Consider the following 14,219-nt stretch of genomic DNA (forward strand, 5'->3'; position numbering starts at 1 on the left):
AGAGCAGTGTGTTCCAGGCAGAAGAGTCCACACAGGCTGAGCTCTTGTGACAGGAGAGGACATGGTGGGTGTAGGACTGAGGAACCAGTGGGGCTGGTTCAGGGATGTAGAGGTCAGGGTGAGTGGGGGCTGGGGAGGCTGAAGAGGCAGACTGGGCCCAGCATGCAGGCCTTGTGGGCTGCTGTCATATTTTAAGAGCAAGGAGAAGCTTAGAAATGTCTGATACAGGGAAGCGGATGGCATAAACAGGATTCATATTTTGCAAAGATCGTAGAGCTCAGAGTGGCAAATGGGTTGCAGGGGACCGGGAGACCAGTGGGTACACCAGGCAGGAGCTTAGAGAATGGTCTGGGCGGGAGAGGATGGGGGTGATGGCAGAGGGACCGAGGCGTGGACTGGTTAGGCATCTAGAAGGTAAAAGCAACAGGACGTGATAGATTGAGGCTAGGGGTGTGGGAAGGAGGGAGGGAGGTGCCAAGTTTTCAGCTCAAGCGCCCGGATGAGGGAAGGTTATTGGGAAAAGAACGGGTTGGCGGGTGGGGTGAGAGTGGCAGGTTGGCTTTGGGACAGAATGAGTGTGAAGCATTCAGGTCACCAGAGATCAGGGTCTGGAGCTCAGAGATGGTCCTTAGAGAATCAGCTGCTCACAGGGGCGAAATGCAGGCCTGGCCGTCGAGGGTGGGCAGGGAGAGACGGAGGGGAGAGGCCCCCACCGAAGCCTGCTGGGGTCTAGCAGTCTCTGGCCAGTGGAGAACAAGCCGTCCGATCATTGGTTCTATCTTATTTTCCCCTCTAAACGGGAGCAATGGTTTGGAAAAATACCAGCGTGTTTTTCTATTTTGCATTTACACCCAAATGACCTGCTGTTCAGACAGGAGAGAGCTCACAGCTGTAACTGAAATCCCTGGGCATCTTCACGCAATCGAAGCTTCTCTGGGATTCCAGTGCAATCCAAAGGGGTGTTCCTGCTGGGCGGGGGGGCCTCTGCTCCTTCCATCTTGGCTCTGCGGGAGATGGGCTTGCAAGAGGCCCCCATTCCTCTCAGGCACGAGCCCCTGTCTGCGACTCAGGGACGGACACACCCAGCAGCCAGGGAGGCCAGGATGTGTGGCCCCTGCCGGGAGGAGGAGGAAGTGGGTGTGCGAGTAGCTGGGTGGCAGCTGCTTCTCCAGCGCGTCTCAGCTTGGGGGGTGGGGAAACGGAGGGGGAAGCCACTCAGCCGACAAAAGCTAATGTCTCCTTTCTGGTGTTCAAAATAGTATTTTGCAGCAAGAGAAAAGGCTTGAAATCTAGGCATTGTGGAGAAGGAAACAATTTTTTAAAAATTCCTCTGACCATTTTTAACCTTCCAAAGTTAGAACGTTCCAAGATTAGAATCCTCCTTTCTTAACCCTCCAGGGGCTGACGGGAGGCTGGTGCTCCTCCCCTGGTGTGGGTGAGACTTCCCCATCTGGTCAGGAGGTCGAGGCAGGAGGCTCAAGCCGAGGGAGAGGGACGGACCTCACCCGTCCTGGTCCCCGGGGAAGAGCCAGGAGGCCTTGTGTCCGGGGGACCCCTGAGGGTCAAGGCTGGGTCCCACCCTGTCCCGGGAGGAGTTTGCTCTGGGCTCAGCTGCCCCACACCAGGGTGGTGGCTGCAGCCTGGATGGGGCGCGGAGAGGCATGGGGGCTCCAGTCGCCCTACTCAGAGCTGAAAGCCCCCAGGGAGGGGGCGGTCCTTCATCTCGGTGTGGAAGGACAGACAGCCCCCCGCCCCCAGCAGGCCCCCGGCCCCCAGCAGGCGGGTGGAGACTGGCAGAGAGACCCGGGCAGGGCGCCCGCCCCCTTCAGAGCAAAGCCTGGGACTGGGGGATCCCGGGTGGGCGAGCGCACCGACGACCCGCCCGAGGCTGGGAGCCCCGCCCACAAGCCCAGGAGGTCACGTGAGCCCCGCCCACTCCGGAGCAGCATCCCGGACGCGATTAGGACGAACCCCAAAGGCTGTTAGTATCCTAAAGAGACCAAGTCAGACCCAAAGGGACTGTTCAGACGAGCCCATGGGACTCGATGTTACCCCAGGTCTGGCCGAGTTGGCGCCTCCCTGACCCCCCCCCCCCGCCCCCCACGGCGCACGGTCGGTGATGGCTTTTGAAAAAGCTCCAGTCGGGAACAGATGAATAAGCGAACCTCAGTTCCTCGGCGCCCCCGGGGGCGGCGAGCGGAGCAAACCTGCCGTCCAGCCAGCAGAGGAGGCTCACGAGCCGACCTCAGGCGGCGGCGAGGGCCCGCGGCGCACCTGCCATCCCGGGGTGTCCGCCAGGTGGTGGAAGAGCCCCACCTCCGCGGGCCCGAGCGCGGCCGGGAGCGAGCGCCGCGCGGGCGCCCGGAGCCCGGCGCGCCAGTCCTTCCCCCGCACCGGAGGCAAGAGAAGGCTCTTCTGAAGCCTGTTCTGACTTTGCAGGGATTTGTGGCTCCAACACTGAGCTGCTCTTTTTACTTTGTGAACGCACTTTTCCTGCAAAGCACACGGCCCCGCGGAATTTATGAATAACATTATTTTTAATAACAGATCTTGTGCCAGGCCCTGCTTTTATGTACTTGAATCCCTACTCAGGGAACCTCACTTTATGAAATGGGTATTACCGCCGCCGTGTGTTTCTGGTCCGGATGCCCGGGGCTCCCTGAGGAGGCCCGGCCCCAGGGCAGTCAGCGTGGGAGCAGGGACGCAACCTGTCACTTGGGGACCCAGGCGCACGCGTCCTGCGGCGCGGGCGGGAGGCCCACAGATGCGCTGCCTGTAGGCTTGCTGGGGCGCGTTCCTGCCGGCTTCACCCTGGACGTTTTGTCGCGCACCTGCTTTCCGCCGGCCCAGGGCTGGGGGGCGTGGTGCCCCGTGCAGCAGCGGAGACCTCGCGGCCTTGCCTCCGTGCTCCTTCCAGGGCTGTGGCTTCCGTCCTGTGACCGCCCCCGCCCATCCACGGGTGGCTTGTCAGAAGAGCTGCCTTCTGGGTCCTGGTTCTAAAGATCGAGGCCCTTGCAGAATCCCCAGTGTTTGCGCTTGCACGCGTGTATGCACGCCTGTGCACGTGTGCGAGAACGCTTGGGGGAGAAAGCATGTGCTTACATGTGTGTTGTAGAGAAAAGTGTCCTCTCTTAATTTACGTGGACTTAACGAGTTACTGATGTCCTCTAGTCAATACTGCTTTTCAGTCTTCAGGGTAGCCTCCACGGATCTGACGCGCCCTACACTCACACACGCACGCACACGTGTGTGCCTACTTGCCTGCACACAACCGCACGCACACCTACACAGCTGGCATGCACACTCATGTGTATGCCCATTGATAAGCACACAGACGCATGTACACGCGCACCCACGTGCATGTGCACACACAATTCCCTTTGCCATGGCTCTTCCTGCTGGGGGAGCAACAGCCACCCTGAGACTCCGCATTTGAACCCAGAAGGTATGTTTCCGTAAAGAAAAAGTAGCAAAATGATGGTCCTCTAATTTAATGCATAGCAAACACCAGGAATATGGGACAGCCCAATTCCTTTTTGTCCCGCTGGGAAACACCTGCTAAAGGGCCACCCACAGACTTGCAGATGCATTTATTTGATGGACGCACAGTGGGGCCCGTTGCAGCTGTGTCGTTGAACCTGTGACGGCACAGGTATGTTACCGGTTAAACAGATTCTAACGGGCTGGCTTGGGAAATCGATCATACCGTTTCTGCAGGGAAATGAATTCTGATTTCTAAACGCGTGCCCTCCTTATAGAATCTGGGGAACCCAACCCTGTATATGGGACCGTCCAAATTGTGGGACAATGGGCTATTAGAGCTACAGGGTTGTAGTCAGAGTCTGAGCTGAGCCACAGCAAGAAGCCGGGGTCTGGACACTGGGCAGTGCCAAAACCAAAAGGTATTGGACTCAGGCTCCAGAACCAAGACCAAGGCAGTGACACCCACGGTGGCTGTGGACTCCTTGTCTGCGAGCCTCATCTGGACACAGGCTTGCCAGAGAAAGAGCAGGATGCTCCTGAAATTTGAATTTCAGGTAAACAGTGAGTAATTTTTACATATAATACGTTACAGGCAGTGTGTGGCATCCGCACTCTTACATATAATATGTTACAGGCAGTGTGTGGCATCCGCACTCTTACATATAATACGTTACAGGCAGTGTGTGGCATCCGCACTCTTACATATAATACGTTACAGGCAGTGTGTGGCATCCGCACTCTTACATATAATACGTTACAGGCAGTGTGTGGCATCCGCACTCTTACATATAATACGTTACAGGCAGTGTGTGGCATCCGCACTCTTACATATAATACGTTACAGGCAGTGTGTGGCATCCGCACTCTTACATATAATACGTTACAGGCAGTGTGTGGCATCCGCACTCTTACATATAATACGTTACAGGCAGTGTGTGGCATCCGCACTCTTACATATAATATGTTACAGGCAGTGTGTGGCATCCGCACGAGATGCACGCGCTCCATCCACAGCCTGCTGGGACAGCTCCTGGAACCCGGCAGGAGAAGCCGACTCTGGGAGCCGGACGCCCAAGCCGATGGCACTGCTGGATGGTCAGGGCCCCGAGGCTCCGGCTGCTTTCTGGTGCCCGTGAGCCTCCCTCTGGCAAACACAACTTCGATTCGCTGTTCCCCTGAGAGAACAGTGAACCCGGCCTTCCTAGAGTGTCCCAGCCAGCCTCTGGGTGGGTCTTGAGAGAAGAAAACTTCTGGATAGGACGCCTCTGGGATCTTGAATGTTACAATGGCTTTTGTGCTTTTTTATCTCTTTATCGTGTTGTTCAATGTATTAAACTTCTGAGTCTACTGAATGGAGATTCCTAACATTTAACCACTATATATACGACTAATACATTTAAAACAGGAACATTACAAACTATTTTAAACTTTTAAGAATGCCCATGATTAGTTGTTTTTTTTTTTTTTGAAGATTTTATTTATTTATTTGGCAGAGAGAGACACAGCGAGAGAGGGAACATAAGCCGGGGGAGTGGGAGAGGGAGAAGCAGGCTTCCCGCTGAGGAGGGAGCCTGATGTGGGGCTCGATCCCACTACCCTGGGATTATGACCTGAGCTGAAGGCAGATGCTTAACGACTGAACCCCATTAATAAACTTTTATAAAGTAAACTTTATCATGAAATCGAACAGAAGAAAGCTAGTGAGACAGGAGGAACAGCTCAGTGACTTCTCACGCCACGTGTAACCACAGGTAGGTCTGGAGCGGACTGCTCGCCAGCTCCCTAGAAATCCTCGCCGTGCCGTCACTGTGACTACCCCCTTCTCCCCTCAGCTCCTGCCAAGAGGTTATTACCATTTTGACTTTTATGTGCATTGCTTTCTGGCTTATTTCTGTAGCTGTAACCTCTCCCCATGAGTCAGTTTTGATTCCCCCCAAAGCTGGTCTTTTATTGGGAAGGTGGTCCCCAGGAGCAGGATGGTGATGGGGAGGAGAGTAGAGCCAATAACGAAGACGTAAATGACCAGGGAGATCGCCCATGCTGGGCTCTCAGAGAAGCCCTGTGATTGTCCTACTGGAGGAGGGAGCTAGGACATTTATTTACCAACTCCTTGCTCCCCCCTCCCCGGCTGTGGGATGCTCTGGTTGGAGACACTCACTGCCCTGCACTGCAGCTGGGCAGTTTTGGAGGAAGAGCAAATCCTCAGGGTGCTGGAGAAATCCCAGCAGCTTGGGCTGGGAACCGCTGTGCTCCCAGTGGACCCAGGTGAGCCAAGGAGATGCCTGGCAGGACTGCTCCGGGCGTCCGGCCGCTACCAGATGCGGGGCTGGCCTCAGGCCTAAAGCCCATGTGCTGCTTCCTCATCTAGAAGTCTAACTACCAAGGCAAAAAAACTAACTGAACCAAACAGTGCATTTCCTGGCCCTCTGCCGCGAGCTCCTGGCCCTGGCAGATGGGAAGCAGCTTGCTGGGCGGCGCCCCCCGAGGAGCTCTGGGCTGCAGGGGGCATCCCTAGAAGCTACGGTTCTGTGTCGCCTTTCTGTTTTGTTTTGTGTGTTGGAATCCAAAGTACATGCTCGTTTGTGTCTGGCCTTTTCTGTTCATTTTGGTTTTGAGAGTTGGCTGTGTTGTTGCATGTGGTCCGAGCTCCCGTATATATCCTCGGAACGTATCCATCCTTCTGTTGACATGGTGGAGGGTTCGCTTTTAGGGTTATTGTGATCAGCTGCTATGGACATCGTAACACACGTCCGTGGTGCACCGATGTACGTGTTTCTGTTGAGTATATATGCAGAAGTGGCATTTGGGGGGAAATATCCTTTTGCCTTCTGTCAATGATTTTAAACAGTTTTCCAAAAGGTTGTACAGACTTGCCCCCTTAACAGCAGTGTGGATGGCTACACACTTTGGTAAAGTTGTCTTTTACTTCTTGCCATCTGGTGGAAGTCTGCTCGGGCATGGTGGTAGCTGTAACTACGTTCCCAATGGCTAATGAGCTTGAACATCTCCTCATATGTCCATTGTTCATCTCAGGATCTCCTCCGTAAGGTGACCCATCATGCCACTTCCCCGTCCTCCTCTCGGGTCATCTGTCTTTCTTCTTGCAATCCCCTTAGATTGTCTGAGTTTGGGCCATTCCTCTTTGCAATGTAAGCAAGCATTCGGACTTACACGTCTCCCTGTGAGCACGACTCTGGAGGCAGCCCACACACTTTGACAGGCCATTTTTTTCATTATGAGTTAGAACTTTTGTCGAGACATTGAAGGGACACACTATGGCTCGGAGTTAGACACGTGGGCTGGTGGCTTCTCCATGCTTGGAGATGGGTCTTGAGCGAGGGAACAGACACACTCCTGGTTCCGGTCTGGGGCTACGAATGGGGCTGGAGAAGGGGAGGCTGACGGGGTCCCTCGATGCCCAAGGGCCGTCTGACTACCGTGTGTCCATGAGGGGGTCTCCCGTTGTTCCCGCCTGTCCCCTAGCCCATACCCCGCCGCCTGTGTCATTGCTCCGCTCACACACACAGCTGAACAGGCTCCGCCACGTCGCCGAGTCCGACCCCCAAACCCTTGACTTCCTTCCCCAGATCAGCTCCTTGCTTGATTAACCACAGTGGAAAACTGAGACGGCATTTAGGAGCCCACTGAGATTTGGGCTGTAAGTATTACTTGCTTCTGCAGGAGCATCGTCGGGCAGAAGGTGGTATTATCCACAGCGCCGAGAGGCTGCCGCTTCTCTACGCCTCTTCCCGTTCCCATCTCGAGGTCTGGAATCTCTGCCTAGTTTTCCGGGCCCTCCATCACCTGCTTCCCCCCTCCCTCTCCTTGGCTTGCACGCCCCTCACCCCCAGCCCCCACCTGTGGGCGACTATCTCCTGTTCTTTCCTGGCCCTGGTCTGTTCCCGGTGATGTGTTCAAATCCGCCCGCGTCCTTGACGTTGGTCTTTTCCGCCTCACTCTCTTCCGTCTCCTCGGATGGGCATGTCCACCGCACCTGACCTAGTGCCTAAAAACACGCTGGCTTCTGCAGCTCAGCATTGTTTCAGGTCTGTTTGTCTTTTGTCCCCAAGCAAATCTGTTGGCCCTATGATGCTTAGCACACTCTCGTTCTCGGTCAATCCTCCCGGCTTGTCCAATGATAGGGACTGATTTACGACATCAGAGAACGAGTTATTCTAGCTTCCCAAAACCTCTTCTCCTCCGCAGGGCGGCGGGGAGGGAGGGCTTGCCCATGCACTGGATTTCTGTACGCACACCGTGGCTGGCCAAGGCCAGGAGACCTTCCCATCTTTGGGCCTCCTTGTCTTCTTGGCTGCACTAAGCCCCAGGGAGCAGAGCCAGGCTTCTGTCTTCTGTGATTTTGGTAAGTGGTTCTCGTGCTTTGATGTGACTCCAGTCCACCTGGGGAGCCCTTAGAAGTGCCTGTTGGGAATTCCTCCAGAGGTTCTGACTCGGTAGGCCTGGGATGGAAGTTGAACAAACATCCCGCTGCTTCTGGGCTGATCACACCATGACCACACCTGAAACATAAGCTCTGGTGAGTTTGGGATCGGCTTGATGACCGAACGCTCCTTGGCTCTTGGAACGTCTTTTCACACACAGTCTCTCCTGTCCTGGATTTTGATGGACTTGCTGTGCTGCGTTTCCTTATAGGTGTCCCTCAAAGAGCATCCAACCACCTCCGGGACAACCACTTAGGGGCTCCTCCCTACTGAGGCATGATCAAGCGTACGACCTCGGTCTGCCTGGGATACCGTTTGCGCTTCCTTTCAGCCACTGATCTGGCTACCGGGATCCAGCCAGGTTGGGGTCTTGGCTGTCCAGATGGGATGACTTCAACAGCTCTGGGGTTGAGAAGGAGTTAAAAGACGGCTCCGACTCCAGCAGCTGGCCTTGGGAACGGGGCTTCTCCCTGAGAGAAAGCCTTGTGGTGTAGACCACGGTTGGGACTGGCACTGTTGGAGTGCTTAAATTACGTTGGTCTTAATTCTACATTTAGAAGCTTAGGGGAAGAAAGACCTACAAGTTTATATATCAGCATATGCAAAGGAAAGTTCTGGAATGGTACCCTCTGAACTACCCTAGTGTCTATCCTTGGTGGTAGTATCTGGGCGAGACAGGTGACCTTAACCTTCTAAATTCAGCCACCTTGGGACTCCTCATGGGGGCAGCTGTTGTTTCACAATGAACACCTGCTACTTTACAACAAAAGTAAGTTCAAGAGCAGAAAACCCAGCACAATTCTCTTTTAGTAAATATCCAACAGAAGTCCTCGGTGAGGCGGGTGTCCACCGCACTCCCCCCGAGCTACACCCCGCACCAACAACTGGGATGTTTTCGAAAGGGGCTGAGACTTAGAACCAAATCCCGAACGATGGGAGGAAAGATCTTGGAAATAACGGGAGCGTGGAAGTGTCCCGTCAAACAGCGCCGTCGTCCAGGAGGGGCTCCTGCAGTAACGTGTAGGGCGGTAGAATTGAAAGATTTCTGGGTGATCCATTTTTGCACACTTTTAAGGGCATTGTTTCCTGATTTCTAATTTTCCCAGCAACCTCACCTACGTGCTTTTGAACTTGGATGGAACAGAAGGTCGAGCTCCCGCTGGCTTGTTCCCTGAGCACCCTCTCTACGTTTGAACCCCGAGGGCTTAGTCTTCGTTGAACCTTGACCGGCAAGGTCACGGGCAAGATCTCCCCACTGCCAGATCTCCACTCTGCCCTCCCACCACGATGTTCCTTCTGTCCGCGAGGCGTTTGGTATTAATTAACCGGCTTTGTCTTCCACTCAGCGAACCCGCCTCCCCGGGCTTCACTTGGGCCGACGGCTCACTTGCCAACAGACAGACACCTCATTATTTACCGAGCTTGAATCGGGACTATTTTTCTGTTTCTTGGAAACCTCCCTCAAGAGCTCCATAATCTTTTCTCTGATGAAAACAGTTGCTCCTGCTGAGCGAAATCCCGCTGACGGCCCCAACACAGCCTACGTTGTTCTCTTTCTTAAAGAGATTTTTTTTACTCCATTTAACTTGTTTTTCAACTCAGTTCAATGGATCAGACTTACCCATTCAGGAGGGACCTGCTCAACAGAAGTTGTCTCTTTCAAATAAAATTAGATTCTTTACTCAAGGGCCTACATTCTGAAGCAGCCAACTTACTAACCTTGAGGTGGCCGCTGGCCCGCTATAGGGTGTTGATGAGTCCTGTTTGGGCTGAGCGGGTTCCCCACCCTGGTCCAGGCTGTCGATGCAGCAAGTAGCCCCAAGGATGGTGCCCCCTGTGGCTTCCTCGGAGAAACACCGCTGGAGTCTGTGGCACCATTTCGAAGACAGAAGACGCCAGGGACCAGGGAGGCCTCTGAAGGAGGTGAGGACTTTGGTTAAACCCGCCGAGGAACTGAGGGGACTGATCTCCTATCGCAGGGGCACAGAGGGCATCCTTTGTCACGAAGACCACTGGATGGGTCATTTCGGGGCAATTCTGTGGCACGAGTCATCTTCAAACACTCGCTCATTTTTTAGGAAGATTCTTTCACTCTTGGAAGATGAATAGTCAAGGTGTTTGGTGAAACACAGAGAACATGAAGTTGCCTGGCGTATTTTTCAAGAGGTCGAATGCATCATAGTTCACGTTTCCAGGTCCATTTTTTTTTTTTAAAGATTTTATTTATTTATTTGTCATAGAGAGAGAAGCGAGAGCAAGCACAGGCAGACAGAGTGGCAGGCAGAGGCAGAGGGAGAAGCAGGCTCCCCGCCAAGCAAGGAGCCCGATGTGGGACTCGATCCCAGGACGCTGGGATCATGACCCAAGCCGAAGGCAGCCGCTTAACCAACTGAGCCACCCAGGCGTCCCTCCAGGTTCATTTTTGACCATATTCCAATCATGATCGAGGGCTTTATGGCTTACAGACAACTTCACTCCTGTATGACCAAGTCCCAAATGGGAAGATTGTACATGATGTAGCAAAATCTTGACACTTCAAGGACACTGGGACCAGGAGAGATGAAGTCACTTGCCCATTAAACAGTGAAGCCAGCAAGAGATTACCAAGTTGTCTTCGCCCCCTGGAGACCCTCATTTGTCCCAGGACACCAGCGATTCTCAGCTTCTCATGGCAAACAGACCCAATGCCACTTTATTCTGATGGTATTCACAGATAATATAACTAATTCCAAGCAGTCGGCATAGCCTCCTAATTATAATATAGAGGAGGAATTAAACCAGGCCACTTCCTCAACCACCGAGTCCTTGGTTACAAAATCACCTCGACATTTCCCTAGCCCCATTCCCTGTGCATATCCGGGCTTGCCTGGCACAGGGTCCCTCTCCCGGAAAGCTTCCCATGAGCTCGGGTAGTTACACTTGCTTTGCTACATCTCTGCTGAAAAATGTTCTTCCGCCCAACCAAGGGCATTTATAGGGGCAGCCACATCTGCCTCCTTCACACACCAGTGGAGATGCCCCAGAAAGCGGCAAACCCACAAGAAGCGGTGCCCCCCACTGAACACCTGGCAGGGCCCCTTAGCTGCTGCCCTAGTCTGTCGGAAAACTGGGTGGGTCTCTCTGTGCATAGCGACTAGAACCAGATTGACCATGGCAATGAGCTGACTTCGGCTTTCAGAGCAGGGGAAGAACATCTTTCCAGGGTTGGGGTGACCATGTCACACTTCCAAACTGTATTTTCTTCCATGTAAGTGCCCGCAGCTCCCTGTTCTTTCTATGTTGTAAAAAATACTTGGCTAAAAAATAATCGTCTTCGGAGGGTTTTTGCCCATGTTTCACTTCTTTGGCCACAGCCATTTCCTGCTGTCAGCTGTGCCTTGAGGTTATCCAGTGAGTCCCTGATCTCATGAACTCGCCAACAGTCAACGTAATCACGCGATTCTGCAGACCGACAAAGGTCAGTTGCACCGCGGCTCAGACGGAGCGATCTTCAGAGAACATACCTGGCCTCTGCTCAGGCCTCTCTGAAAGGCCTGCCTGGGCTCTCCTTACTCTGGGCTCTCAGAAGACTGAGCTTTCCGCTTTGTCTTCTCCAGCCTTGGATCCCATCAGGGCACAGAGACGTGCCTTCGCTCTGGGGCCGGGTTTGTGACTGTCCAGTCAGCATCATCCCACCGAGGAACGAAGGTCTCCACGTCGGGGGAGCATGTTTATGAAGCACTGGCTTTTATTGCTGGGGTTTTGTTTAGACCTTGAAAAGAAGTCTTGAAATTAAGAGAACTTTAACCCTTTTTTCCCCCCCCTGTATCCAACTTGCAGCATTTACAGGGGAGGTAATTACAGCCAACGTTCTGCCCAACCTTCGGGTGCAGGGGAACTCGCTGCCCATCCTGCCGCCGCCGAGACGTCCACAGGAGCAAACATGCGAGCCCAAGGTGCTCCCAACTGCCGCTTGTGGTCCTCGAGAAACAGCCTGGAGTCATGCCTGCCGGTGTGCGGCCAAACCTCTTGCTCTGGATCAGGCTTAACAAGAAGCAGTTGCAGAGGCAGACAACTAGCCGTGGAAGGTTTCCATCCAGAAAGATTCCAGGCTTCTTCTTTAACAGTTAGTTGTGGTGTCCTTGAAAGTGAGTTGATTCTGCGAAGAATTGTGCCTTTCCCGGTAGGTCTTGTTACCATTAAATACGATGACGACAATTGTCTTCTACATACACGGGGTTGAAGAGAATGTTTTCTATTTACTACACCACTTCCTCTTACTGGGTCCCCAGGAAGACGCCACCCCTTGGCGTAGGGTGGGACCACGTGACTGCGTTCTTTCTGTTGGAATGCGGGTGGGAGGGGTTGGCCACGCTCAGTTCAAATCTGTGCAGAGCAGATGTGAGCTTGTGCTCTCGTTCAAGGGCTGTCCGCAAAGAACTTGTGGGTAGCAGAGATGCCAGACAGAAGCAGACAAGATTCCCTGAGTCGCAGCTGGAGGAGAGGTGCCCAACTGTCTTGCACTGTTTTTTTTCATTGTCTTGCTTGACCCTTGAGCTTTGGGGGTTGTTGGTGACCTTGGCTTAAACTACTTCAGCACCTCACACTTTCAAGATAGCACATTCAGAGGGATTAAAGGGACTTACGGTGTCTGAGCCTTGAGTTACACCACTAGAGAGCTCATTCTGGGCCGCCATCACTCCAGTAATCCAGGCTCAAGGAGAACCGTCGCTGCTGGAGCCATCATCTTCCTAACGCGCATTGTTCGGATGCATTTCCCAGTGACGCACTCTCCTCGTGACTCAGTCGGCAAACGGGGACTGGGAACACGTCTTGGCCAGAGCACAGTGCTCATGTCAGATCTGAACAAGGCTCAGAGGGAGGACGGAGCTCTACAACACTTCCGGTCCTGGAAGCAGTGACAAGACCTCACTTCACACCGTTCTGTAGAGTTTTTGATGGCTGTGTGAGTAATCAGCCGTTTTTAGTTACATAGCTCCCCCCAAAGCAAGAAAGGCTCAGACAAACATTCCTATTCTTTCTGCAAGTGCTCTAATCAACAGCTTACTCCTTGGCCCATGGGGCCACCCGATTTTCCTTGCCAGATACCAGTTGCTGGTCCCCTCAGGACGGCTGTAGAGACCTGAGATCTTTGCCAGCTGATCTGCCCTCCGCAGGCTCCTTAGTCTGTCTCCCATTCAGCAAGTGGCATTAGAGACACTCTGGCCATTTGGGAAAGTACAGACATTTGAAATGGTGGCAGTGTGAGAGTATCTTCTCCCCCACGGTCAATAAGAATTTTTTAGACTTTGTAGGAGCCTCCTTTCCCTGCCACGGAGTGGGGCACACATGGGAGCCCATCTTCCCCTGTGCAGTTCAACTCACCCACTTGAGAGCCTTGTTCCTCAGCCCTCCAGAGTGGGTCCCTGATTCCCTGTCCATCTACCTGCTTGAGCTCCTTGAACTTCAGGAGCGGATCTCCAGGTGTGCACCCGAGTGCCTGGGACTCAGGACAGCTGCTTGACCTGCTGTGAATGAAGTAATGTAGCTCCTTTGCTTTTTGTCCGGATGTCCTCACCCCAAGAAACCAATTCTGAGCGAGTTCTAAGTGAGGGAAGGGCTTCCTCTCCAGCTCTGCTCCACTCCAACCATCTTTCACTGCGTCCCTCTCCACCGTCACTGTTTTGTCACCTAGATTGGTTGAACCTGTCCTACCTACTTCACCAGCTGTCCCCACACTTCCTAGAAATTCTGAGACGTTCCAATACCAGATTTTTCTGGAAAGGAACAACGTTGGGGGAACATTAGCTTTGGAAGTACAGTGATAGGAAGAAGGTAAGGTAAATAAATCATGATCGAATTCAAGCCCACCTGCACCTCGGAAAGCTGTGTCTGACATTGAACCTCATATGTCTTGTCACTGGAGAGGACTGTTATTCCTTGTAGGGAGGACTGGTGAGAAGCTTTGGTGATATAAGATTTTACCGGTAAGTGTGGTCGGAATTCTAACACGGAGCCAAGTGAACACAGCTCCGGCTCTGTCCCTTCTTATACATAAACCTGTAAACACCCCTCATCTTCCGAAGGGTCACGTTGTCAGCCTGACACAGACTTTCTGACTCACTTCTAAGCCTCACTGCAGCCAATTTTCCAGTTTGAAAAGAGGAAAGCGTCATCAAAGGCTTCATTTCCATTTGCCCTGTGGAGGAGGATGGAACACATGGTGAGCTGGAAGTTATGAACAAAATAAGTTTATAAAAATTCCAAATAAAGTGGCACCTCAGACGAAATTAGTCAGACTTAATGTGGCAAAGT

This window comes from Mustela erminea, chromosome 10 (assembly GCF_009829155.1).
Source record: "Mustela erminea isolate mMusErm1 chromosome 10, mMusErm1.Pri, whole genome shotgun sequence".
Lineage (NCBI taxonomy): Eukaryota > Metazoa > Chordata > Mammalia > Carnivora > Mustelidae > Mustela > Mustela erminea.